Here is a 26594-nt window from a genome sequence, read left to right on the forward strand (position 1 = left end):
TTATCCCAATAAAATGAGGACACTCAGTGAAGATTAATATAAACATAATTATTTGCAGGTGGTTTTTTTCTTTTGACTGTTTTATAAATCTCCCTGAAGATCTTAACTTTTTAATCAAAAAAATTATTTAAAAACAGCAAAATCTCTTTAATCCCACATTTGAAAGTCAAATGTGAATTTTCAAATTAAATTCTTTTTTAAAACACAATAATGATAGTCAATTATTCTGTAACATCTTTCTATGTTGACAGACAGTAACTGCACTAGTGGGGTAAGGATTCAATTATATGGATACCGTTGATCTACTGTGTTGTATACTCAAAACCGATATGATTGTTTATCAATGATATTTCAATAAAAAAACATAATGGAACACTAAATGGTAACCAAAATGAACAGAAACAAGCAACAAAACAAACAAAAATGAAAATTTCATTCACACATCCTGGTTTGAAGTCAAGAAATGTATTTTACCAGTATGTAAATACAACCTATAAGCATTCTATGGATATCCATACCTCCCTCTCTTCTTTCCTTTGCATACCGGTAAAACCTGCATCACTAAAAGTAAGAGTCTCTGTAGTAACTATTTATCACATCAGTTTCTTCTATACATTTGGAAATAACATTAATACAGTCATTCTCATGTGTTAGCAACTATAATGGTGACCTATTTCCCACCAGATCAAATTTAAATTCCCACAGTAATACATACACATACATAATAGAGTATATATGTAAGTATCTCCACCTCTACTCTGGAGTAGATTTACCAGTTTTACTAATTTTTTCTTTAAATATCTATCACAATCAATAGACCTAAAACTCTTACATGGCAGGAAAGACATTCTGTTCACATAATAGACAACAATCAATGAATGAAGTAGGTAACCAAATAAATACCAAATCACCTTTCTCACTGCATCTATCTCTGTATCTGCTTTAACCTGCCTCTAAACTTCTACTCTAGCAGTTCTCTCCCACCTGAAATTTCCTCTTTTTTCTTGTTAATCAGTCTAAAACCTTACAGGGAAGATGAAAGCAAGATTGAAACAGCTATAAAAGCCCTTTATATTTTGAGATTCACATTTTAATAAAACAATATTAGCAAACTAAGTAAGGTCATTATCAATATTTTATATATACTAAACCAAAACAATTTATTAAATTCTACTGATTTGCATATGAGATTTTTATGCTTTCCCTTTTTTGTACTTCAATCAGATGATTACAAAAATTTATTTTGCTTTGTTATAGGTAACATGCATATTCCTAAAAAGGCACCCTGTGTTTGTGAGTGAGAGCTATCATCTGATCATGTGACTTATGAATTAAAGTGACTGTCTTTGGGATACAAAAATGCAGAAATGGGAGTGATGGGAGAGGGCAATGATGATTTCTATTATAAATGTTTTGGTACTACATGACTTCTTAAATTATGTAAACTTAAAACTTTGAAAAAAATAAAAAGAATGTCTGATGATTACATCTTTCTGGCAAGTAATGTAGGTTTTCCTGAACTAAATCCAATTTTCCAGTGACCCTATTCCCTAATTGCTTCTTAGATTTCCAGTCTGCCTTCATTTCCTGAAGTGAAGAGTTCCTTCCCTCCTTCTGATTTTTCAGTCTTTTCTAAGACAGAAAACATACAGCATCATGTAGGAATTTGTTAAATATGCAAATTATCAGATCTCAGGGAATAACAAATGTTGGCAAGGATGAGGAGAAAGAGGAACCCTCGTATGCTGTCGGTGGGAATGCAAATTGGTGCAACTGCTATGGGATGCAGCATGGAGGTTCTTCAAAAACTAAAAATAGAAATACTATTAGATCCAGTAATTCCACTTCTAGGAATCTACCTGAAGAAAACAAAATCCCTAACTCAAAAAGATGTATGCACCCCTATGTTTATTGCCATACTATTTGCAATAGCCAAGACATGGAAGCAACCTGTGTCCATCAATAGATAAATGGATAAAGAAGATGTGGTACCTATACATAATGGAATATTATTCAGCCATAAAAAAGAAAAGAAATTCTACCATTTGCAACAACATGGATGAATCTAGAGGATATTATGTTCAGTGAAATAAGCCAGGCAGACAGACATATACCATATGATTTCACTTATTTGTGGAATATAAAACAAAGCAAAACAGAAGGAACAAAATAGCATTAGACTCAAAAATACTGAGAAGTAACTAGTGTTTACCAATGGGGAGGGGCTGGGAGGGAGATGAAGGGGCATAATAATTCACAATCACAATATAAGTTGGTCATGGACAGTAGTCCATCATGGAGAATATAGTCAATGATTCTGTGACATCGCTCTACAGTGACAGATAGTAACCACACTAGAGGGGGTGAGAACCTACTAACATGGGTAACTGTTGAACCACTGTGTTGTACATCTGAAACCAATATAAGATTGCATATCAACAATATTTCAATTAAAAAAAAAGCAAAACACAGGCCAAATGCAGAAAAAATTTTAAAGGGCATTCAGAGGGAAAAAGAACTCGTGGAAGTAGAGGGAGTCAGAAGGTACAAACTTCCAGTTATAAAATAAGTCAAGGGGATGGCAACTATACTTAATAATAGTATATTGCATATTTGAAAGTTGATGAAAGAGTAAATCTTAAAACTTTCTCATTATAAGAAAAACAATTCTGTAAATGGATGTTACTATTGTAATCATTTTGAAATACATACAAATATTGAATCATTATGTTGTATACCTGAAACTAATATAATGTATATCTATTATACTTCAATTTAAAAGAAAAAGAAAAAAAATTCTCAGGTCTCATTCCAGAACTTCAGAACTAGAAACATCAAGTGGAATCCAGCTTTCTTTGCTTTAAGAAACCCTCCAGATTCTCATGTACCCTAAAGGTTGAGAATCACTAACTACTATGATGGCTCAACATTCTCTTTTCCTGACTCCTTCCTGCACAGAGGTTTCAGCCTGTCAATTTCCATAAACATGTATGTAAGAACAATTCATGCAGAAGATAGGTTCTGTTTAACATAAATGCCTGGGGAGATGGGGCCAATTATCATAAATATTGCTCTTTATTTTGCCCTCTAATATCCAGGAACTGATAGGTGTTTAGTGGTTGAAATGTTTTAAGTATTTAATGAAAAGAAATAGTACAGAAGGGATGACCTATAGACTTTTCACCAAAAGAAGTAATTTTTCCTAACTGTAAGTAACAATACAACAACAACTATAAACATTAAAACCACTGGGTGAACTTATCACATACCTTGGACCACTTAAACTCTTTTAATTCTTACAATCAAATAGAACCATAGAATGTGTTCTGTAGCCCATGTCAATAATTGCTAATAAACCAAACTAAATTTTAAATAACTAATAGCCCAAGAAGCCAGCTTAAGATTTAATAAAGGACTTAAATAAAAATACTAATATTTTTAAAAGTCACATCATAATGTATATTAAATACTTCACACCAGTAAATATTTGGAAAAACCAACTCCCATGCTAAAGATAAAAAGCTAACATGGAGCCTGCAACGTTACTGGAATCAAGTGAATGTCTGTTGGAGAAGAAAGTAATATAGTTTAATGGAGCTTAGCTTAGTACCAAAGTAAATATTTCAATAGAGGCAATTATAATTTGTGATAGTTTCAGTTCCTAAAATTACCAGTATAAAATTAAAGTGACTATAAAGATCAGAGTCTCACCTAGGAAGTTTTTGTAATTTTATTCCACTTTGATATATGTTAAATATCAAAAACTTTTAAATAAACACAAAAATATTAACATATTTAGATGGTATAAAGGGCTTGGAGGAGGAGGGTTATATTCCTCAAAAAATGTTTATTCATTATGACATGTTAAAATGGAAACAATGTATTCAATACGATATCAGGAGGAAAATAATAAACCTATAATTTATTCTTGACTTAGAAAAATTTTCCACAACATATAGTTTTATATATATATATATATATATCATACTAAGCAGAGTAAAGTTTCTGGGAAATTCATTAATGTAAACACGTTAGCCTAGATTTACTAGAAACAAAAGGTACATATTGTTATTTAAAATGCATCTAAGTACATAGCAGGTCTCAAGCCCAACTATAAGCTCTGGCTTATTTCTCATATATGTCATATTACACTGTAGTAAAATCAGCCTAAAACAAAGAATAATTTTATAAAATAAATTTACCATTTCATCTACAGTCTTATCTATTCTTTTTAAATAACTTCTCAATTAAGAATCTATCTTTAAAAGTCTCTTAAATAAAACTATAAAATCTCAACAAAATACAGAAATTATTCATTCCTATAACACACAATTCTCAATTATCATAACAAAGTAGAGACAGATATACAGGTCACACATGATTAGATGCCACTCAGCTGAACTGGATCTTAGGATCTTTTCCAAAGGCAGCAACCTGCTACACTACAAATCAGAACCCCTGCAGCTACTAAAAACTTTAGTCACTACAGGTCTCAAAAAGAGTGGGATGGTGACTGAATAGAATAGACTGACACCTGTTTTCCATACTGCCTGCTGAGTGAAGGAGACCTTCCTAGCATGTTCAAATTCTCACCTTTCTCATTTCCCAGTTTTGTAAAGTCATATTAAGACAATAAGAAAATGCAGAGAAGCAGAAATGCTGCATTGCTTAAGCCTCATGCTCCTATATCCCTTAACAAGTTTCCCCATTTCAGTGAGTTGGGCCCGGCTGGACCTTACAATGAGACCAACTTCCAAGGCTCGTACAAAATCTCCACTGAATATAGGTAATTTAAGTTCTGTATGTTTAACCAATACTCATACAATAATTGAATACAATTTTAAAGAATACATATTCATGTAACTGAATATTCACCTCTAAATAGAATTTTCTTAAAATCTCTATACTAATTAGTAGACACACAGGTTGTTAACATTATCTAAACCAACAGACTAGGGGAAATGCTTTTGATATTTCTACTTTCAGTAAACACAGTTTTAGTATACCACCTTCCTTTTCCAATTAAAAAAAAAGTTATTACTTTGGTAAACTACACTTAGGGAACAATTAAAACTTTCATGATTATATCCTTTCTTTTCCAGTCTAATTATGGATTGTTTTTTTTTAAAAAGGCAACTCACAAATCACTTGAGAGAAACTATTTTTAAATTCCCAAGAGGTTATGATTCAGTCTATAGTAATTATGAACTACACTTTTGAAATTTAATGGGATTTTTTTGCTGGTTCCAAATAAGTAAAGCCTCTGGTATTCCACCCTGGAAACTGGCAACATATATTGGAATTTCTGATAAATTTCATTTTATCGACTTCAGAAATGCCTACAGACATGTAATAAAAATATGAGAGAAGACTGGGTGGGAAAGGATTATAAGAAGTAATGGAGTATGGGATAAGATCAGTTTGACTACTTGAAGGACAGGCAACATAATAGGAAGATAGTATTTAAATTGGTTGTTCATGTAGATTCAGCAGAGATTAAAAAGCTGTGGTAAACTAGAAATAAGCCAGGTAAGTTTAGGGAGGGGGAAGGAACTGGTCAAGTGAGAAAAAGTAACAGAAAAATAAATAACACATACAGAGTATTCAGGTCTTTCTTATTCCTTTTAGTATAAATTAGTGATTCTCTGATAAAATGTAAGCAGAGAAACACTGCTATTATAGTCATTCCTTCTTCCAATCTCAACCAATAGCAGCTAGTTGTGGAGTCAAAATATTACACACCAATTGTTTTTTTAGATGATAAATACCCTATGTTCACTACAGCACTATTTACAATAGCCAAGATATGGAAGCAACCTAAGTCTCCATAAGGAGATGAATGGATAAAGATGTACACACACACACACACACACACACACACACCCCTCTACAGTGCCAACTACTCGCAATAAAAAAGAATGAAATCTTGCCATTCATGGAAACATCAACCTAGAATGTATTATTACATTATGCTAAGTGAAATAAATCTTACAGAGAAAGACAAATACTGTATGATTTCACTTATATGTGGAATGTAAAAAACAACCTCATAGACAGAGGATGTTAGTTACCAGAGTGGGAGCAGCAGGGAGGCAGAAGTAGGTGAAGGAGATTAAGAGATACAAATTTCCACTTATAAGTAGTTCATGGGGATAAAATGTACAGCACAGGAATACAGTCAATAATATTGTAGTAACTATGTTGACAGATGGCAATTGTACTTATTGTGAGGATCATTTCACAATGTATAAAAATATTGAACCTAAACTAGTAACTTGTTGTATGTCAGTTATACTTCACAAAATAAAAAATAAAAGAGATGACAAAGAAACTAGCACAAGTAGAAATTAATGTGTTAGTTTATACCAAATTCTAAAAATAATTTTCCCATTTGAAAAAGAAAATGTTCTACTGTACCAATTTCACAGGTTTCCTTTTATAAAATAACTGTAGAGTATTCTCCAAAACTAGGCCCCAGCAGCCCTTCGCTATTCTTTCTGCAAATACACTTCTGAGTTCCAGAAGTTCAACACTACGAAACTCAAAGTCTAATCTCAAACTAACACCTCTGTCTTTCACTACAGTCCCATTTACAGTTGCCTACAGTGCATCTCCATTTGTATACTTTTCCATCAGTATCCAATGTCCTTGTCATTACCATCTCTTCTTTCCCAATGTCCTCAGGATAGAACCACAGCAACATTAAAAATCACAGAACCAGATGTCAGCAAGAATAGCAGTGTAGGGAACTCCAGTGGCTCATCCCCCCCAAAAACAACAAATACCCTGGCAGTAACTTTTTCAAAACTAACAGAAAGCTTGCAGCAGCCACATAAACATGCAGTTAGGAAAAATAACTGAACCTTGGGCAGAGAGCTTTGCAGTACTTTAACTCACTCATGTGCTCCAGATGGGCAGAGGTCTTGGAGACAACAGCTCACATTCCAGCACAGGTACCCAGTGTGAGAGAAAACAGGACAGACATTTTTCTCAAAGAATGGAGCTTCTTTGTTGTTATTTCTGGGGATTTAAAAGGTCACACTCAGCCCCAGGTCTAAAATGTTGAATGAGTCTAGAGTCCAGTGCACTGTGGAGAGGAAGGAGATCCTCTGGGAGAACTGCTTGAAGAGGAACATCACACACTTTTCAAGAACAAAACAGAAATTTTTACAATAAGTCACTGAGACTTTGAGATTATTTGTTACAGAAATTGGCATTAATTACAGGAATAATACAAGCCTAGCATCTAAGGAACCTAGAAGACAGGCATGCTATTTCACTATAAAATAAAGAACAACTTATTTAAAGAAAAATTAGTGACTTCTTTATACTATGTTCTGTGCAATTAGGCTTTCAGCAAATATGTTTTCTTTATATTGTTGAGTCACTAACAAAAACATTAAAAAGAAAAACAAAAATAGGCTGTTTACATATGTGGATATAGACATACTCAATAAGTTATTTACAGCAGTACAGGTTGGCCACACACACCAAATCTTAATTTCATAATGCAAATTATTAGGTAAATAGAATTACATACATTCAAATTTAACATGGTTAGAATACATCTGTCTTATGAGGTGAGTTTCACCGGAGCAATAACATCTGGGAGCAGTAACTGAAAATAACACCTATGGACTAGTTTCAACCTAAAAACAAAGAGCAACCAGTCAATACAAATCTATTCAAATTGTATTCAAATTAATGCAAGTATTCTCATGAATGGTAATGCTTCAGATGTGAGATATGTGACAATAACTCTGAATCATACAGAGAATAATTTGAAACAATGGGAAGACAATGTAACAAATTGAAAAGCAAGCAATTGGCTAATAGGTTACCTGGAATGACCAAAGCCCTAAACCTGCATTCATCTTGGATACATATTTTTACTCTTAAACAAAAAGATTAACAATAGTTTCACAAAATAGTCTAAAACATATGCAGGAAAAAAAAGAATCTAGAAAGCAGCATCTCAAAAAATGTGAAATAGACATAAAATATTAGCTTCTGTGAGCTTATTGTAATATGCCACACATAAAAGTATCATGAATTTCTTCTTATGGCAGCATCAAAGTTACAGTCACTGAATTGTGCAATTTACCACTCTTACTAGTAAGAGATAAAGCATTTAGTCTTCCTTAATGTATTCAATTTTCTGATTATTATAGTCCAAAAATGCTAAAATAAGTAAAAGTAACATAGTAATATTATATACATAAAATATCAGATAAAGTAGAATATACTATAGCCTAAATGTGTAAGGTACATGTTTTCCTTAAAAAGATTATAGTGACCCACCCAAACCCCCAAACAACAAAAAATGTATCATTAACTATTACATTTGTGAAGTGTAAGAATATATAGTAGCATAGATTGTCCTGATTTGCTTTATAAAGAATCTGTTAACTGAAATCTCATAATAGGAATCAGTCAAAAAGCCTAAAGATAATATGCCTCACTTTACAACAGACAATTTTGAAAAGGTAACTATCAAAGTTTTGTAAGTTGAATTATATTAAATGACCTACAGAATGAAAAGGTTTATTTGTAAAATTATTGCTAATGTTTAAAAATCCCTTTAGAAATAAAATACTCCTAATTAATCACAGTTTAGTTTCATATTCTGTATACTGGGTTTCCTTAAAATGATCCTGGCCCAATATATGATAAACCCACAGCCAGCATTATACTGAACAGCGAGAAGCTGAACGCATTTCCTCTGAGATCGGGAACAAGACAGGGATGCCCACTCTCCCCACTGTTATTCAACATAGTACTGCAGGTCCTAGCCACGGCAATCAGACAAAACAAAGAAATACAAGGAATCCAGATTGGTAAAGAAGAAGTTAAACTGTCACTATTTGCAGATGATATGATACTGTACATAAAAAACCCTGAAGACTCCACTCTAAAACTACTAGAACTGATATCGGAATACAGCAAAGTTGCAGGATACAAAATTAACACACAGAAATCTGTAGCTTTCCTATACACTAACAATGAATCAATAGAAAGAGAAATCAGGAAAACAATTCCATTCACCATTGCATCAAAAAGAATAAAATACCTAGGAATAAACCTAACCAAAGAAGTGAAAGATTTATACTCTGAAAACTACAAGTCACTCTTAAGAGAAATTAAAGGGGACACTAATAAATGGAAAGTCATCCCATGCTCATGGCTAGGAAGAATCAATATAGTCAAAATGGCCATCCTGCCCAAAGCAATATACAGATTTGATGCAATCCCTCTCAAATTACCAGCAACATTCTTCAATGAATTGGAACAAATAATTCAAAAATTCATATGGAAACACCAAAGACCCCGAATAGCCAAAGCAATTCTGAGAAAGAAGAATAAAGTAGGGGGGATCTCACTCCCCAACTTCAAGCTCTACTACAAAGCCATAGTAATCAAGACAATTTGGTACTGGCACAAGAACAGAGCCACAGACCAGTGGAACAGATTAGAGACTCCAGAAATTAACCCAAACAAATATGGTCAATTAATATTTGATAAAGGAGTCATGGACATACAATGGTGAAATGACAGTCTCTTCAACAGATGGTGCTGGCAAAACTGGACAGCTACGTGTAGGAGAATGAAACTGGACCATTTTCTAACCCCATATACAAAGGTAAACTCAAAATGGATCAAAGACCTGAATGTAAGTCATGAAACCATTAAACTCTTGGAAAAAAACATAGGCAAAAACCTCTTAGACATAAACATGAGTGACCTCTTCTTGAACATATCTCCCCGGGCAAGGAAAACAACAGCAAAAATGAGCAAGTGGGAATACATTAAGCTGAAAAGCTTCTGTACAGCGAAAGACACCATCAATAGAACAAAAAGGAACCCTACAGTATGGGAGAATATATTTGAAAATGACAGATCCGATAAATCTTGATGTCCAGAATATATAAAGAGCTCACACGCCTCAACAAACAAAAAACAAATAACCCAATTAAAAAATGGGCAGAGGAACTGAACAGACAGTTCTCTAAAAAAGAAATACAGATGGCCAACAGACACATGAAAAGATGCTCCACATCGCTAATTATCAGAGAAATGCAAATTAAAACTACAATGAGGTATCACCTCACACCAGTAAGGATAGCTGCCATCCAAAAGACAAACAACAACAAATGTTGGCGAGGCTGTGGAGAAAGGGGAACCCTCCTACACTGCTGGTGGGAATGTAAATTAGTTCAACCATTGTGGAAAGCAGTTTGGAGGTACATCAAAATGCTCAAAACAGACCTACCATTTGACCCAGGAATTCCACTCCTAGGAATTTACCCTAAGAACACAGCAATCAAGTTTGAGAAAGACAGATGCACCCCTATGTTTATCGCAGCACTATTTACAATAGCCAAGAATTGGAAGCAACCTAAATGTCCATCGGTAGATGAATGGATAAAGAAGATGTGGTACATATACACAACGGAATACTATTCAGCCATAAGAAGTGGAAAAATCCAACCATTTGCAGCAACATAGATGGAGCTGGAGAGTATTATGCTCAGTGAAATAAGCCAAGCGGAGAAAGAGAAATACCAAATGATTTCACTCATCTGAGGAGTATAAGAACAAAGGAAAAACTGAAGGAACAAAACAGCAGCAGAATTACAGAACCCAAAAATGGACTAACAGGTACCAAAGGGAAAGGAACTGGGGAGGATGGGTGGGCAGGGAGGGATAAGGGGGGGAAGAAGAAGGGGGTATTAAGATTAGCATGCATGGGGGGGAGGGAGAAAGGGGAGGGTGGGCTGCAAAACACAGAGAGGACAAGTAGGGATTCTACAACACTTTGCTTAGCTGATGGACAGTAACCGTAATGTGGTTGTTAGGGGGGACCTGATATAGGGGAGAGCATAGTAAACATAGTACTCTTCATGTAAGTGTAGATTAAAGATTAAAAAAAAAAAAGGGAAGAAAGAAAGAAAAGGGGGATTACTCCTTGATAGGATAAAACTATTGGTAAATCAAGGATCAACGCATGCTTTAAATATCCTTAATGTTGATCACTTAAAGGGTGTCAGATGATCAGCTATGGAGGTACTCTTTTCTGATAATATTCCTTTCTCTAAATAAAAAGAAAAAAAAAAAGGCAGTCCCTGTGTGCTGACCTCCAATGAGTTCTGCACAGTGGTATAGAGGGCATGTCAAAGTGTGGGCAAAGGCTCTGTTTGTTTCTATGCAGAAGATCAAGGCCTAGCTTGGATACCCAGAAAATGAACTAAGATATCATATGAGGAGGAGCTTCCGGCATCAGTACTCTCTGGAGGACTCGTGCCGGGGGATGATCATCAAAAAGCCTCCACAGGGATCCGGGCGATGCAGCGGTTGTGGCTGCTTCCACCCCACCGTTTCCTGAACTTGCCATTGGAATGAGGAGGGAGATGTCTAGGCTGGCATGTGCATACAGTGAGACAACGAATTTGACCAGATCTGTACTGTTGGAACTCAACCAGGAGTTGGGAGGGGTGCAAGTTGTAGCACTCCAAAATCTTATGACTATAGACTATCTACGGTTAAAAGAACATATGGGATGTGAACAGATCCCAGAAATGGGCTGCTTTAATTTGTCTGATTTTTCTCAGACTGTTCAAATACAGGAGGACAATATCCATCATATCATAGACAAATTTTCACAAATGCCTAGGGTGCCTAAATGGTTTTCTTGGCTTCACTGGAGATGGATGGTAATTATAGATTTGCTTTGTTTATGTTGCCATATTCCTATTATGTTATTATGTGTGTGCAAATTAGTAGTTTAAAACCTATACATACTTAAGGTACTCTACAAGAAGATATGTCAAAGAAATAATCAATCCTCCCATGTTTCCTTCCATATGCTACCTCTATAGCTTTTCTTCTTCCTTCCTAATTACAACCCTTAAGTAGAATTCGTGCCTCATATCGAATTTACCAAGTATCATAATTACTCCAGGTGGTAAAGATACCTCGAGACAAGTGCTGGGCATAGAAGCCACAGGGCATAAATCTGCAAAGAAGTAAAAAGCTAACCTTTTCAAACAATATGGCTTCTCTCTCACTTACCAACTTTACATTTCCCTGTATGGCCCAGGAAGATGACTGGTTAGCCAGAGACGGGTAAGATTCCTCAAGGGAGGAACAACCTAAGACAGGCACAGCCGCAGGGGGGCCATCAGGTGAGAAATTGGGGATCAACAGAGGTGAGGCTCAGAACCTTACCCCCCCTGCTTTGAGAGAAATCTTCTGCATCCGTGGATGTTTTGCTGCCCTTGTCTAGCTTGGATTAATACATAGTCCATAGGCACACACCTGATCATCTACATTTGCCCTCTTACAGCACTAAACTATGTTTTCTACCTTTATCTTGCATCTACCTACCACTTCAGCATTTTATTAAAAATAAAAATAATAATAATAATAATAAAGGGAGAAATGTGGGATCAACATATAAATCAAGTATAAAAATCAAACGAATATTCATATTTGACCTGATTGTTTATAGTTCATAATGCGTGATCAAAACCGAATGTTTCTGTGATGAATGCCCTTGTACTGTTCACCATTGTAAGAATTTATTCACTGTGTAAGAATTCGTTCACCATGTAAGAACTTGTTCGTTATGCTTCAGAAGATTGGAGACTGACGAGAATTAGGCTTGAGATGGATTAATGATTGTACATTGAGCATTGACCCCCCTATACTGAATTTTATTGTTTTTAACAACCATTTGATCAATAAATATGAGAGATGCCCTCTCAAAAAAAAAAATGATCCTGGCCTATATTATTTTCTAATTTTTTTCTTCCAGCATTATAGCACATGTAACTTTCCAATTCAAAGAATTACTCATAAATATAAGGAAAGTAGGAAAGTGTTTATAAAATGAAAAAGAAGTGGAGTTTTTTTTTAAAGGCAAAAGAGTGAAAGCATATTCTGAAGGGATGTAGAATTTGAATAAGTATCAGCCTCTTAGAAGTACTCTCCTAATTAGCTTACCTTCCAAAAGAAAAATTTTAAGACAAATAATCTAGCAATGCCTGGGGTTTCTATAAGGATTCCCGGGTTCTACCTGGAATTTAGGAACCAGTATACATCCAGTCTTGTTATCAGAAAACAGAAGGGAATTGTCATAACAAGGATATAATGCACAAAGGAATAACTTGAGGAAGTCTGGAGAATATAGAAAAAAATCAATTTAGGGTGGCTGTAAAATGATCTTTGAAATTCTTTTAGTTCCCTAGACCATCAGTCCCCAGGGTCAGATGTGAGCATCTCAGGGATATAAGGGACTACAGTAAGGCAATCCACTGGGGTAAGGGATGAAAAGTCAGAATTTGTACTTAAGTTTTTTATTTAAACAATGAGGGAAATTTTGTTCTATTAATATTTAATCTACAGGTTGTCACTGTAGATTAAATATTAGTCCTCATAACTGTGTGACATAGTCAAAGTCATGCAGGATTCAGGCAGTAAATAATATGAGGTTAGTTCCCCAGTTCCCCCATGCCACCTAACTCCCCCACACCTGCTTCTGGTGTAGGGTACTTGGATGTGCTACATTTTGACAGGCTAGTTAAATGGACTTACATATTATCTGGTTTAATTACACTCTTACAAAATGGACAGGGAGCTTTAAAAGCCAACAAACAACCTTCCAGTTGAATACAATAATGCAAGCACAAAAACGATAATAGAGAATAGACACTTTTCCAATTACTAGCACAAGTTCATCCAGCACATTAATGAGGTAAATACAGTGGCAAAAATGTACCCTTGAGGTAATTCAATGGGAATAGCATTCACTTCTGTGGTCTTCCTGCACAAAACCCATAACCCCAGTTTATTCATGAGGAAAACATCAGACAAATCCCAATTGGAGTGCATTCTACAATATACCAGACTTGTACTCCTTAACACTGATATGGTCATCAAAAACAAGGAAAATGTAAGAAAATAGCAGAGGTTAAGAAGACAACTAAATGTAATGTGGTTTCCCAGATTGGATCCTAGAACAAAAAAAAGGTCTCTAGACAAAAATTAAGCAAATATGGATAAAGAATGGACTTTAGTTAGTAACTGTGTGCCAATATTGGTTCACTAGCTGCAACAAACATACTGTATGTTTAAAAAATGGCAATATAATCAGGTCCAGAAATGCTCAGCCCAAAATTTGTAAAAGTATCAAGTCCACTTGAAATACAAATTTATATCCACTGTTGTTAATGATGAATGCTTTGCCCTAAATGTGTTATTCTCCAGATATTAGCTACTGATAAGACCTGTTCAGAATTTATAAAATATATATAAATATATATGTACACACACATAATCAATATATACCCAAAGAGTTTAGTGACCACAACTGTATAAGATAATTAATTAGATTTGACACTAGTGTTCGTACATCACCAGTTATTTATTGAGCACACACTAAATGTCAGGTGCTAGACATACAAGAATAATCACACAATTTCTGATTCAAAGCAGCTTGTAATTTAGTGATGAAGCAGACAAGTGAAAAGGTAATTGTGTACTTCACACAATGTAATGTGAAGAGGAAAGAGTGCATAATAATTACTATGAATAGAAATGAACACAAGAGTTCAATGGGAGCACCTGGTCTGAGAAATGACATACAGGGCAGAGACAGCAGCTAGGAAAAGGTGCCATCCAAGTGAGTCTAAAAGAACATGAAGTTGGTAGAGCTAAATAGGATGGTGTTCTAAGGGACCAGTAGGCATAGGAGTCTAGAATTACACTGCCCAATGGAGTAGTCACAAGCCAAGGTGACTACTCAGCATTTGAAATAGGATAGCTGAGAATATGAATTCTTCAATTTATTTCATTTAAATTGAAAAAATGAACCAGTTCAGCATAAAGATATCAATATCTTCAAGTTGATCTTCCCAAGTTTAAAACAATTCCTATCAAAAGCTCAGAAGTTTTTTTACACACATAGACAAGTTTATCCTAAAATGTATATGGAAAAAGAAAAGCCCTAGAACAGCCAATGTGGAAAAAACAATAAAGTGAGAAGAATCACTCTTACTGACGTTAGGATTTAACTATATAGCTACAGCCAACAAGATAGTGTGGTGGGTCTATGAACACACAGAGCAGTGGAACAGAATAGAGAGCCCAGAAATAGACTCACATAAACATACCAGATTTTTTAAGTAAGGTGCAAAAGCAATTCAATAGAAGATAAATAGCTTTTCAACAAATGGTGCTTAAGCAACAGATATCCATAGGCCAAGAAAAAATAAACTGTGAGCCAAACCTCACACCATATGCAAAAGTTAATTCAAAATGGATCACTGGAAATGTTAAATGTAAAACTATAAAACCTCCAGAAAAAAAATCTAGGAGCAAATCTTCAGGAACTAGGAGTAGGTAAAGAGTTCTTAAGACATGACACCAAATACATGATCCATAGAAGGCAAAAAATGATAAATTGGATTTCATCAAAATTTAACACTGTTGCTCAAAAAGACACCCTGTGGAGAGGAAGAAAAACAATCTACAGACCATAAGAAGTATGTGCAAACCACATAAATCTGACAAAAGATTAATCTAGAAAATATAAAGAATTCTCAAAACTCAATAGAAAAAATTCAATTAGGAAAAGGACAAAAGGCATGAACAGACATTTCATCAAAGACAACTTGCAGATGGCAAGTAAGCACATGAAAATACTTTCACCATCATTAGTCACTAAATTAAGACACAATGAGATGTTGCTGGACAACTATCAAAATGGCTAAAATAAAGTGACAAAAATGCTGGTGAGGATGTAGAAAAACTGTCTATTTTATACATATAGGTAGCTATGTAAAAATGGCACAGTCATTCTGGAATATAGTTTGGGAATTCTTTTCAAATGGACTTACCATACAACCCAGCAACTGCACTCTTAGAGATTGATTCCAGAAAAAAATAAGACATTTCATATAGGAGCTTATATGCAAATGTTCATAACTGTTTTATTAAAAAATAAAGCTACCTAAATGTCCTTCAATGGACAGTGGTTTAACAATGGCTAAACCAAATGTGGTATATCTGTACCATGAAATACTACTCAGAGTTTTAAAAATTGCTTTGCTGATACCCAAAGCAATTTGGATGAATCTCAAGGGAATTATACTAAGGGGAAAAAAAAAAATCTCAAAAAAAAATCCTATATGAGTCCATTTATGTAACACCTTGAACAACAAAATTTCAGGGACAGAGATCAGATTAGTGGCCACTAGGGGTTAGGGATGGGGTAGTGTGAGGTAAGTGTGGCTATAAAGGAGTAACAAAAGAAAGCCTGATAGTGATGGTACAAATCTGTATCTTTACTGAGGTTGTGCTTACACAAACTACCCATGCATTTATAATTAGTGAAATACAAATAAGCTCTCTGGATTATAGACAATGCCAATTACTTGGTTTTAATATTGTACTGTAGTTATACAAGACAGTAACATTGGGAAAAAAGTAAGACCCCCTGTATATTTCTTTGCAACTTCCTATGAAACTACAATGAATTCAAAGTTTAAAAAAGAAAAACTAAACCAGGGTAAAATATCTTCCAGTAAATACAACTTAACTGTTTCAATAGGCAACATTTCACTTTAATTGCTGCATTTTGCAAGACATTACTGTACTGTACTAGGGAGAGGGGAGTACAAGCATTACTTCTAGTATTGTACCAAGCATATTACCAATATTGCTAGTGTCAATAAATTGATTCAGCTCAAATGATGTTTTCAAGGCACTATGTAATGTGCATCAGAATACATTATGCAAGACAGCATGACTTACAGCAATACCTATTAACCAGTAGTTAGGTCAAAATACCTATTTTTTTAATTATAACTACATTTATTTTCTAAGCTCAAAAATACAATACAGACTTTTTAAATTTAAAAGAAAGGCATAGTATTGATGTAGAATTGAGTAGATGCAAAACCTATGACCAAAACATAAAAAAAAAAAAAAATGACTGGAAGAAGGTATTACAAATTTCATGATGAATGACAATTGCAATTTACTAGAGCAGAGCAAAATGAGAAGGCTGTTTTGGGGCTGACTTTTAATTTATAGCTGACTGTTAATTTCAGCTCCCAATTCACCCAAAGCCTGCTCTAGGAAATGGACCTGAGACCTTTAAATATTTTTTCTTTGCCAGCTGGCACAATGTTAAGTTTTTTCAGTAGAGGATAGGGGAGAGACACTGCAGGAGGAGATGGTTTTGCTCCACACAGCAAAACCTGGAGCACTCCTGGCTCCTGCACTGCCCAGTAGCCAGTGACAACCATCGGCCAACAGCTCCCCTAGTCATCCCTCTCTCAGATGTCTCCAGTGAGATTCCTCCCTGTAAACAGCTTTCCTCAGCACCCTTAGGTGCTAATTTCTAGCAAGTTCCAAATGGCAGATGTCTGGCATGTTCCACCATCATGGCACACAGCAACTTCCCTGCCATCCCATGAGCTAGGGCTATGCCCTCCGAACAAAGCTTGGAGCTTGTCTGGGCAATGGGGACCTGATGTTGTGCACCCTGTCTCAGGGCCACAGGCAGTGGCTGCTCCTTTGCTTCCCTTTATGTTACTCCTGGTCATCAGAGTTCTGTTCCAATTTCCTGTTATAGTTACTAATTATTTGTTAAACTTTCCAACTCACTGTGTGGTTTCCCCTCCTGATTGTACCAGTCATTTAAAAATATTCTAAAGTTAATATTAAATGGACAATATTAAGAAACATTTTTAGTTCATTTGACAAGACATTTCTTCTCTGAAGTTAAAAAAACTGATTAGTCTCTGAAAATCAGAATTACATGCCTAATAAAAGAAAATTTAAACAATTTTTAACAGGATCTGAGCTTGTAACTTTAACCAGCTATGAAACAGCTTAGATTCTTGCACAAAAAAAGAAACCATTTTCAGATGGAGGGATGACAGAAAACATTATTATTTCTATTATGGAAATTTTGTTAGAAAAGTATGAGGAAAAAGATATTTTACAAAAAGTGAAAGATCTTACATTAAGTCACCCAATAACTGCCCATAAACTACAAGACCTAACAATACCGTATTTTTGACCATATCACTCTGAACTTCCACTTTCAGATCTTAAGATGTATACTCTGGTGGTGATAAGCACTGCCTACTTGTAACCTTTTGTCCCAGAATAACCATGTGTCCACAGGGCCCCCTCCTTTCAGCAGTTTGCTAAGTATAGGGTATGCTAACGGCCTGCGTCTGGCCAAATCCAGGCCCACCTTATCTACGGAAACATCTTATCGGTAGGCAGACCCCCCTGACCAAGGTTTTGTTCCTTGGGGAGCTAGTGGCACCAGAAAGATCCCTCCTAACATAGCATGTAGTCATTGTCCCCTCACCCCGGCACACACACGTAGTCTTTGTCTCCTCCTCCATATAAGCTGTTCTCTGCCTGTCCACAGTCACAGTTCACAGCCTTGTCCAGCTGGCTGCTTCTGGACTCCCTGTATGTAAGTCCCAGTAAACCCTCATGCGTTATATGACCTGTCCAGGTCTTTCCTTTGGTCTCTTGAGCACCTTCCCACTGCAAATCACCCCACTGGGCCTGCGGTTGGACTTGTGACCACACAGCTCCTGACACTAAACAAATACAAGTGCCTGTATCATTGCTGTAGTTTTCTTACCTATTCTACATCCTCGTTTCTGATACCCAAATCATGTATTAAACAAAGCCATGAACCTAATACATATAAAATAAATACTTGTTAAAGAACATATGATCAATTTTATTAAAACCCATTACACATGTTTTTTAATAAATGATAGCTATAAACCATTATAGTCCACTGGCATAAAGGGGGGTCAAAATGGATAACAAGACGGCAGGAAATTCCTTCCCAGTAATCTCCCCATACATACATACATACATACATACATACATACATACATACATATCTCTTTTAAAATGAACATTTACACAAATTATCATTAGAAACTGATCATGCAAAAAGATACTACAGTTGAAAAGGAATAAATGGGTTACCAGAATTTTAAAAACATTGACATGTTAAGAGATCTTCATTTAAGTAAAACTGGTACACTTCAGGAAATGTGCAAATTTAAAGCCTACTAAAATGCAAAAAGCTGTTGGAAGAGTTCAACAAGATAGGAGTTAGTAAGGCAATCAAAAGAAACCAAAATTAAAGAATACTAGAATTTGGCACCCATAGTATGGTAGAAAACCTAAAACATACAAGTCTACATACCCTAAGGAAATAGTGGCTGAAGATATGTCTTTCAATTATGAGTGTATTTTCTCCCCCTTGCACTTTCATAGTGATTTTAGTTTTAATTGACGAGTTAAACACACACACGCACACAGAAAATCCAACCTATTTAGATGTGAACCAGGTTAACTAGCCATCCTAAAAAACAAAATAGCCAGCCTCAGAAACACAAAATGCCTTCAAGAAGTAAAGGGTTAGAACAAGGTGTTAAAGAAAAAATTATTCATGACACTCATTAAAGTGGTAAGGTAGACTATATTCAGAACTTCTGTGATAATACAATGGACATTTCTGCAGTAGGAAAAAAGATAAGGCTCAATTCTGAACACAAGTGGATATTTATAACTAAGAAGTAGGGTCTAGAGGTCAATCTACAGAATTATTAAGAGTAGGGTAATTCTTTGCTAAATTGACCTAATAGGATTCTTGCTAAAGGCAGGCCAGGGTGATCAGATACTACCTGGGAGACGGTGGAGGATAGAAACCTGATCCACCTATCAAGGGTGACTAGATATCAATGGTGGAGATTCTGGCTAAACCAACTTGCCAGGATTCTTGCTAAACATGGGTTTTTGTAAGACATGCCCAAGGATGGGGTCCAGTAGAGCTCAGGGGAACTTGACTAAAATTTGGTCCAGGAGAGAATCTTTGTCAAAGGCCAAATTGAACTTCTTTGAACAGACACTCAAAAATGAAGGGAAGAGGGATAAAGGGAGCCAATTTTCTAGAGGTCTTTAGGTAGAAGACGACTGCAGTCAACACAAATTACAGGCCATATAGATATAGTCTCCCATGAGTCTGTACCCTGGCACAGACTTGAACTTCGAGATTAGCTACAAATATATATAAACTGAGCATCCCAGGTACAAGTTCCTTCACAAAGCCAGTTGTGCCCTTAAGCTCAGTGGAACATTTTCATTGGTATATCTTAATAATGCTATGTTGGCAGTCCTAAGTTTTTACTTTACATGGCCAATAATTCTTTTTGGTTTAGATTTATTTCTGTAAGACCCAAATGTCTTGCCAGGTCTAATTCGTTCATCTAGGACTTCCTACCAAATGGGTCAAAGCAAATTTCTGTTTGAAAGAAAAATTAAGGAACAAATAAACTATGAAACAAGACAAATGTGATAAAGCAAATTAGTGGATAGAGTCAAGAACTAAATGTCTTTTTTTTTATTAAGGTATCATTGATATACACTATTATGAAGGTTTCACAAGAAAAACAATGTGGTTATTACATTCACCCTTATTATCGAGTCCCTCCCCATACCGCATTGCAGTCACTGTCCATCAGTGCAGTAAGATGCCATAGAGTCCCTCTGTCTTCTCTGAGCTACGCTGTTTTCCCCATGACCCCCCACACACCATGTGCACCAATCATGATACCCAACAATCCCCTTCTCCTTCCCTCCCCCCGTGCCCTCCCCCACCCCTCCCCTTTGGTAACCACTAGTCCCTTCTTGGAGTCTGTGAGTCTGCTGCTATTTTGAAGAACTAAATATCTTGACTAAATTCAATCTCATTCATAAAACTATAATTCACCACTTCCCCACCAAAACTATTGCTATATTTTTAAGTTTACATTTTATATTTACAGAACATTTTGTATTTAAATTCACAAATATATATATATATTTTTTTATATTTAAGCTTAAGATAAACTTAAAGTGGACAAAAGTATAAAAGTGTAACCACCATACATCCTGATTGGTATAGAATTGCCTTGGTTTATTACTACTGTTTTGACATTTCATCCAGTTTAAAATTTGTCCTGAATTTTTTCCCTTTATACCAAAGTAATAGAAGATGCATTAAGATAGTTGGGATGGTACTGGCATACCTCCATTTTTTACTTCCAGCTTCTGCCATAGTCTAGGCCTAGTAGTGTGAGAGATGCACCATAGACAAGCTCTCAGTTTAATCAGATGCTAAATCTGGAAGTTGACTATTAATAACCTGTGTCTCTACTACCCACCTTCCTGATACAGTAGAGCTAACAAATTCCTTTTAAGGACAGCATGCAAGGCCTGACTGATAAAGCAAGTGCAGCAGACATGAGGTTCCAGGTGTACAATTCCTTCTAGTCTAGAATAGAACACTCAAGTAAGTACTTGACTCTACTTCTCTTACCAGCAACTTAGTCTATCAGGCAGTTGTACTTTGGTCTGTGCTTCAGCCAAATATACAAAGCTGCCATTCAGCAAGCTCAGTAGGAAATGTGGAAAATTATAGGTTAGAGACATGTAAAATACATAAAAGAAACAGAGTATATAGAGAATAAACACAGTGTTATAGAGTTTGACCCTACTAGGGGTTTTGTCATTTAACATATGGTATAAATCTACAACTACTTATTTTTTGATAATGCTCTTTTATTTTGGCATAAACTCTCTTGGCACCAGTAAGCTAAAAAAAAAAAAAAAGAAAGAAAATCTCGAATAAAACATGAAACAAAATTTCCATTTCTAAAAGAAATTTGATAAATATTTAACAGCAACACTATATCATCAGTATCACTGGCCATATGGCAAGACACAAATTCACTGCTTAAGCATCAATATCTACTTTAAAAGTTATTTTGAATCATTTTGAGAAGACTTTACATGGAGACAAGTTAACATATATAGCTACAGATAATGTTTCTACATTATACTGAGAATCATTTTTTTCAATTAGATCAAATCATTAATCATCTGAATTAATTCTACTCCTCTTTACTCCAGATTATTTTATGCAATATAAACAGCAATAGTTGTTAAACTATTAGCAAAAGACCAGCTTTGCAAAAAGTTAAGTATGTTAGCTTTTTATCAGTGATATCAGATAATTCAAATAGAAATCATAAAATCAATAGCTTGATTTCTGTATCTTCCTGATAAAATCTAAGTAAAGCTATTAGAAATTCATACTCTCTTAAAAGTGAAACATGTGACATGATTGTGAGTGCCACTATAAATTGTTTTTTAAAAAATATAGCATTAGGGATAAAAGTTTTTATTATAATAAAACAACTATAAACTTTGGTGAAACTGAGTGCCAAAGAAACAAGGTATTAAATTTAGAGACTCTTCTGAGAAGAAAGGTAATTGGAATTGGTTGTGGTATGTACATAATTTATAACTGTGCCCAAACTGTGACTGTTTACTAATAAAACAGACTCTATTGTCAAGATTGACACTTTTTAAAAAATCTGAAGTTTACCCAATTAAGAAAAATCCAAAAATTTTTTTTGACCAGGATGACACAGAATGCAACACTTCCACTTGAGTATATGAACTTTCCCTGTCCTACCAATCATCTACAGATTTTAGAAATACTGGAGCTTTTTAAAAACTAACTTGTAAGCTAGACTTATCAAGAAAAAAGGAGTCTACACACATAAACAGAATCAGAAATGAGAAAGGTGAGAAAGGAAAAGTCACCATGGACACCACAGAAATACAAAGAATTATGAGAGAATACTATGAAAAATTATATGCTAACAAACTGGATAACCTAAAAGAAATGGACAACCTTCTAGAAAAATACAACCTTTCAAGGCTGAACCAGGAAGAAACAAAATCTGAACAGACCAATTACCTGCAACAAAATTGAAATGGTAATCAAAATACTACCTAAAAACAAAATTCCTGTCCCAGATGGTTTCACTGCTGAATTTTATCAAACATTTACTGAGGACCTAATACCTACCCTCCTAAAAGTTTTCCAAAAAGTTGAAAAAGAAGGAATACTTCCAAACTCATTCTGTGAGGCCAATCACTCTAATATCAAAACAAAGCAAAGACACCACAAAAAAAGAAAATTACAGACCAATATCCCTGATGAATATAGATGGAAAAATACTCATCAAAATATTAGCAAACAAAATTCAAAAATACATCAAAAGATCATCCATCATGATCAAGTAGGACTTATTCTAGGGATGCAAGGATGGTACGATATTCGAAAATCCATCAACATCATCCACTACATCAACAAAAAGAACAAAAACCACATGATCATCTCCATAGATGCTGAAAAAGCATTCAACAAAATTCAACATCCATTCATGATAAAAACTCTCAACAAAATGGGTATAGAGGGCAAGTACCTCAACATAATAAAGGCCATATATGACAAACCCACAGCCAACATTATACTTAACAGCAAGAAGCTGAAAGCTTTTCCTTTAAGATCGGGAACAAGACAAGGATGCCCACTCTCCCCATTTTTGTTCAACATAATTCTGGAGGTCCTAGGCATGGCAAGCAGACAACACAAAGAAATAAAAGGCATCCAGATTGGTAAGGAAGAAGTTAAACTGTCCCTGTTTGCAGATGACATGATATTGTACATAAAAAGCCCTAAAGAATCCATTCCAAAACTACTAGCTCTAGTATCTGAATTCAGCAAAGTTGCAGGATACAAAATTAATAGACAGAAATCTGTTGCATTCCTATACACTAACGATGAACTAGCAGAAAGAGAAATCAGGAAAACAATTCCATTCACAATTGCATCAAAAAGAATAAAATACCTAGGAATAAACCTAACCAAGGAAGTGAAAGACATATACTCTGAAAATTACAACACACTCATGAGAGAAATTAAAGAATATACCAATAAATGGAAACACATCCTGTGTTCATGGATAGGAAGAATTAATATTGTCAAAATGGCCATCCTGCCTAAAGCAATCTACAGATTCAATGCAATCCCTATCAAAATACGAACAGCATTCTACAACTGGAACAAATAGTTCTAAAATTCATATGGAACCATAAAAGACCCTGAATAGCCAAAGCAATCCTGAGAACGAAGAATAAAGCAGGGGGGCCTCATTTCCAAACTTCAAGCTCTATTACAAAGCCACAGTAATCAAGACAATTTGGTACTGGCACAAGAACAGACCCACAGACCAGTGGAACAGAACAGAGAGTCCAGATATTAACCCAAACATACGTGGTCAATTAATATATGATAAAGGAGCCATGAATATACAATGGGGAAATGACAGTCTCTTCAACAGCTGGTGTTGACAAAACTGGACAGATACATGTAAGAGAATGAAACTGGATCTAACCCCATATACAAAAGTAAACTCAAAATGGATCAAAGACCTGAATGTAAGTTGTGAAACCAAAGAACTCTTAGAAAAAAACATAGGCAAAAATCTCTTGGACATAAACATGAGCAACTTCTTCATGAACATATCTCCCCAGCAAGGGAAACAAAAGCAAAAATGAACAAGTGGGACTATATCAAGCCGAAAAGTTTCTGTACAGCAAGGGATACCATCAATAGAACAAAAAGACAACTTACAGTATGGGAGAATATATTCATAAATGATATATCTGATAAGGGGTTGACATCCAAAATATATAAAGAGCTCACACATCTCAACAAACAAAATGCAAATAATCCAATTAAAAAATGGGCAGAGGATCTTAACAGATACTCTTCCAAAGAAGACATTCAGATGGCCAACAGGCATATGAAAAGATGCTCCACATCACTAATTATCAGGGAAATGCAAATTAAAACCACAATGAGATAGCACCTCACACCAGTTAGGATGGCCAACATAGAAAAGACAAACAACAACAAATGCTGGTGAGGATGTGGAGAAAGAGGAACCCTCCTACACTGCTGGTGGGAATGTAAACTAGTTTAACCATTGTGGAAAGCAATATGGAGGTTCCTCAAAAAACTAAAAACAGAAATACCATTTGACCTGGGAATCCCACTCCTAGGAATTTACCCAAAGAAAACTTCTTCTCAGATTCAAAGACATATTCACCCCTATGTTTATTGCAGCATGATTTACAATAGCCAAGATATGGAAGCAACCTAAGTGTCCATCAATAGATGAATGAATAAAGAAGATGTGGTACATGTACACAATGGATTACTCTTCAGCCATAAGAAAGAAACAAATTCTACCATTTGCAACAACATGGATGGAGCTGGAGGATATTATGCTCAGTGAAATAAGTCAGGTGGGGAAAGACAAATACCAAATGATTTCCCTCATTTGTGGAGTATAACAATGAAGCAAAACTGAAGGAACAAAATAGCAGCAGACTCACAGACTCCAAGAAGGGACTAGCGCTTACCAAAGGGGAGGGGTAAGGGAGGGCAGGTGGGGAGGGAGGGAGAAGGGGATTGTTGGGTATCATGATTGGTGCACATGTTGTGTGGGGGGTCACGAGGAAGACAGTGTAGCTCAGAGAAGACAAAGAGGGACTCTGTGGCATCTTACTGCACTGATGGACAGTGACTGCAATGGGGTATGCAGCGGGGGGGGACTCGATAATAAGGGTGAATCTAATAACCACATTGTTTTTCTTGTGAAACTTTCATAAGAGTGTATATCAATGATACCTTAATAAAAAAAAGAAAAAATAAACCTAACTTGTAAAGCAATATGAGTGTCCAACAATGATATTGAACTCTTGTAAACGAATCCCTTAAATTTTGATTGCATTTTGTTCAAATCAGTAGGAATTCTTAATTAAAGAGACAGAAAGTTTAAGCTTTTAACTCAACAAATAGCATGTTTTAAAAACTAAGCTTATAAACAAGACAAATTTACTGCTACTGAAACAAGAAATTAAAATTTAAGAGCACAGATAGTATATAAAATTTGATTCTGAAATTCTATCATTGCATACCTAAACTTTTGGGAACAATCTTTTGAAGGAGCTCCTGTTTATAAGTGGATGTACTTATATTTATACCAACATAGACATAATTGAAAAGGCCCAGTAGTTTAGAACATTCGAATTTGGCACAACATTCAAAAGACAATTTATCTCACAAGCTTTATCTTATAAAAATATTTGTCAAAGAAAGTTACTCTAGATGGAGACTAAAAGATAGTACCAGTTAGAATATTTAGGCTTATATTATTTACATATTTCAGTACAAGAAATACTAATTTGAGAATATCCTCCATTGAGTAGAATTTACCCTGAGCTCCTTTGATATCTCAACATCTATCAAAAGATGGTTTCCTCAATTAAAGAAGTCAATAAATCTATTAATCATTAAATGGAACTTTGAAAAAATTTTAAGACAACTTTAAATAACAAAACTGTATTACAAAAACTATATTCTTCAGAAAAAAAGTGGCACAGTATTCAGAGAGAAACAACCAAAAAAAAGAAAATACATTAAATATCACAAGAGTAATTATTCTGTTTGTTTTGTAATGTTCACATAATCACTATAAAAGGTTTTTTTTGCTTTGAAGTAAACAGACATCTATAATTTGTATATTTTGAAAACTTATTTTTTAAAATTTTTCATAAAGAACTTTTATAGTTCTATCAAT

The 26594-nt window shown here is 35.0% G+C and overlaps 1 protein-coding gene and 1 long non-coding RNA gene across 2 annotated transcripts in view; one reads left to right on the forward strand and one right to left on the reverse strand.

Annotated features, from left to right (window-relative positions):
• Positions 1–2307, forward strand: part of LOC118972647 (uncharacterized) — a 219378-nt gene extending 217071 nt beyond the window's left edge. Inside the window, exon 5 of the long non-coding RNA XR_012132286.1 lies at positions 1258–2307. This is a non-coding gene — a long non-coding RNA (uncharacterized lncRNA). The remainder of the gene's footprint in view (positions 1–1257) is intronic.
• Positions 1–26594, reverse strand: part of SDHAF3 (succinate dehydrogenase complex assembly factor 3) — a 77692-nt gene that overhangs the window by 37366 nt on the left and 13732 nt on the right. The gene's annotated exons all lie outside the window — the stretch shown is intronic.

Source organism: Manis javanica, chromosome 6 (assembly GCF_040802235.1).
Source record: "Manis javanica isolate MJ-LG chromosome 6, MJ_LKY, whole genome shotgun sequence".
In the NCBI taxonomy this organism is placed as follows: domain Eukaryota; kingdom Metazoa; phylum Chordata; class Mammalia; order Pholidota; family Manidae; genus Manis; species Manis javanica.